The sequence below is a fragment of the Chiloscyllium plagiosum genome, unplaced genomic scaffold (genome assembly GCF_037043375.1).
Source record: "Chiloscyllium plagiosum isolate Xiang-an unplaced genomic scaffold, Cpla_swu_hap1 HiC_scaffold_45, whole genome shotgun sequence".
In the NCBI taxonomy this organism is placed as follows: domain Eukaryota; kingdom Metazoa; phylum Chordata; class Chondrichthyes; order Orectolobiformes; family Hemiscylliidae; genus Chiloscyllium; species Chiloscyllium plagiosum.
In genome coordinates, this window is record NW_028270183.1 from 47,307,111 (window position 1) to 47,310,648 (window position 3,538).

At 46.1% G+C, this 3,538-nt stretch overlaps 1 non-coding gene across 1 annotated transcript; it reads right to left on the reverse strand.

Annotated features, from left to right (window-relative positions):
- Positions 1 to 610: 610 nt before the first annotated feature.
- trnal-uag (transfer RNA leucine (anticodon UAG)) lies at positions 611 to 692 on the reverse strand. Its single transcript has one exon. It is a non-coding gene; the product is annotated as a tRNA-Leu (tRNA).
- Between the last annotated feature and the right edge of the window lie 2,846 nt (positions 693 to 3,538).

The window sequence follows — 3,538 nt, forward strand, 5'->3', positions numbered from 1 at the left end:
GCTAAATGTGAGACAGGCCGGGGGCATGAGTCATAAAGTAATCTCACAACAAACAACAGGGCAATTCCAAACTACTCTTTCAAACATACTGCAGCCTGAGTGCACCACCACTTCCCAGACAATGCTGAAAAGAGAGAAAGAAAGAACACAATAAGAATGGGCCATAAAAAAGTGAATTTCACCAATCACAGTCTCGATGACATTACCTTTCCCTTCCGATGTCGCCAGGACGGAAATAAAGGAAATGGGAGAAATTCAATAACATGTGACATCGCAATTCATTGGAACGATTTTCCCATTGGCCAGAAAACAAAATAACGACGAGTCGTGCCACCGCAGGACTTTGTTTCACAACAGCAATGAAATAACAGTCGCCATTCGGTTCCAGTAAACGCTCAACTTGTCTGGGACAGCAGAGCTGTTTGCGATTTTCCACGCGGGAGGCGAACACGATCATAACAGCACAGACACCGGAAAAGCCGGAACTTTCCCACACCACAGTTAATTGCCCGGGAAGCAAACCCATTTTTTTTTCGGTTTTCAACAGAAATGCAGCAGGAGTCGAAACAGCATTTAAACAAGCTGCGTCGTTGAAAACGATCAGCAGAAATGGCAGCGGTGGGATTCGAACCCACGCCTCTGCCGAGACTGGAGCCTAAATCCAGCGCCTTAGACCGCTCGGCCACACTACCAGCCAGCCGCGCTTCCCCATTTTCTTGCACTTCCAATTGTGCTCCTGCATAACAGCAGATGCAAATCCACGTGAAAGGGGTTCCATGATCCCTCTCCGACTCGCACAGCTGCTGGGATGTGCCCGTCTACAATATCAATTTCGCAGCAGATAATGATAGCCCATCAATCCAGACAACTATCAATGGTAAGCTGAGTCTATCTTCTCAGAATCTTTTCAACTACAAATGTATCTGTGAGTGCGTGAGAACATACGATCGGTTATGATTTGGTCAAATTACCATGAGCTGCTTGACATTACTGCAATTTCGATTCTTGCTTTGTTAAATGATTTCACCCTTTGATCGAAACAGGACAACTTTCACGTTTGCACGGAACATGAAACACACCGGACTACAGGGAAAATGCACAAAGCTGAGCAGGCCGTGTTCCACATCATACCGCGCAGCATCGTTTCAGTCACTGTTTTGCAGAATAAGAGTCCGGAAGAATGTTCTTCACCCTAAAACCGGAGGTAGCATTACAATCCGAGAACGACAGGTCACATTGTGAGGATGCTCTGACCTCGGAGCCAGTTCGAGATGCCACTTTCCTTGCCTTTTTGCCTTAACCGTGCAATTCGCTGCAGAGATGTTCACACCTGGATATGAGCCACATGGATACCAACTGAGTCGACGAGAAGCGACTCAATAAATTTTGCTAAATTCCACGGTGCTTATTAGAAATGCAGTTTCTGTTCACATCAATCTAAAAGGCAGTTTCTGAACATAGTAACAGAAGGCAAAAGGAAATTAGCTCACCCCACCCCCTTCTCCGGAAGAGGTGCTAACTGCCCTTGAGTGCTTTTTGTTCTCGATGTGAAGAGCTCTCACGCCTGAGTCACCTTCACGTCTCTGGCTGCTGAGTGAATCACAAAGAAGGAATTTCACCAGAGCTGCAACTGCCTCACTTCCCCACTCGCCCTCCCCGTGTACATTTTCCTGCTCGTCAGTGATTTAAAGAAAACCAAATGGATGCGATGTCATTCTGTAGCCTCTCTGTCGATTCCTCCGTTTCAGTTCCAACGTGGCTTAGATCTCGGGGCGCACCTTAATACTAGCGACGCTATTAAAGCACAGGTCCAGAGGTTCCTCTGAGAGTGTAATTTCTTTCATTGCTGTTGCTGGTTGAATGAGCCACTAACGTGCGACTTGCTCCAAACATGATTCAGGACCTCTGGTGCCAATTCTCGCACGTTGAATAACGACAGACAGCTTCCAAATGAGGGCTTTCAGAGACGACTTTGGGCTACATTTGACAGACAGACAAGTTCAGGAATTCGTGGTGCGCTGTGACACCAGCGCATCAGTTTCTTCCCTGTCTTTGAACCGGGCCGCCTGCGCAAGGAATGCAAATGCGGTACTGCTTTTCGTGGAAGGATCAGAAAGTGGAAACTACACTCTCAAACAGAATGGCATATGATCAGAACCAGGTTGGAGAAAAACTTTACAATGCTTTGCACAGTAATTAAATGGAATTGCATTACATTACATTTCACTACGAGAGCAGATTTGTTCAAGCAAATTCGAAGGCAGGTTTGCAGATGGGAAAGCAAGCAAGAAAACTCCGTTCTTGTCCATGTAAAATGCGGCAGTTGAAGAACAAAGCGGTTTCTGCCCAGTTTCGAACTGGGGACCTTTCGCGCGTAAGGCGAACGTGATGACCACTACACTACAGAAACAAGGCGCAGTTGCCGCTGCTAAGGCTCAGTGGCATCCAGCACTGAAAGTTGAAGCCCTTTTTCCTTTCACCTTTCTGTTTCCAATAGCTCGTTGTTTAATGGGACTTGTTTAATTTTGGCTGTGTGGTGAGCATGGACGAGATACACCGAAGTATCTGTTTCCACGCGGTGTGCGCCAATAACATTGTGTTGCTTACACCGGCTGTAAAGGATTACTTTTTAGCGGAGTTTGCCGTCGCAGTCTGTGGCACAATCATTTAGTCTGTTCGACTGCTCACGGGAAAGGTGGTATTGTGAAACACTGCAGAAACGAACGACTTCCTTACTTTTGCTCCGACTGACCATACTCCGGGAAATTTTCCCAGATTCTCAGTTGAGGATTTTTGCAGCTGGAAGTTACCTCAGAAACCCTGTTAATTCGTAATGTATTGAGCGAATCGCAAAACAGAAAGCATTTAACACGGAACACAAACAAAACTGGCAAACCAAATGCATTTTCAGACACCGGGATGCATGAATGCTAAATGTGAGACAGGCCGGGGGCATGAGTCATAAAGTAATCTCACAACAAACAACAGGGCAATTCCAAACTACTCTTTCAAACATACTGCAGCCTGAGTGCACCACCACTTCCCAGACAATGCTGAAAAGAGAGAAAGAAAGAACACAATAAGAATGGGCCATAAAAAAGTGAATTTCACCAATCACAGTCTCGATGACATTACCTTTCCCTTCCGATGTCGCCAGGACGGAAATAAAGGAAATGGGAGAAATTCAATAACATGTGACATCGCAATTCATTGGAACGATTTTCCCATTGGCCAGAAAACAACATAACGACGAGTCGTGCCACCGCAGGACTTTGTCTCACAACAGCAATGAAATAACAGTCGCCATTCGGTTCCAGTAAACGCTCAACTTGTCTGGGACAGCAGAGCTGTTTGCGATTTTCCACGCGGGAGGCGAACACGATCATAACAGCACAGACACCGGAAAAGCCGGAACTTTCCCACACCACAGTTAATTGCCCGGGAAGCAAACCCATTTTTTTTCGGTTTTCAACAGAAATGCAGCAGGAGTCGAAACAGCATTTAAACAAGCTGCGTCGTTGAAAACGATCAGCAGAAA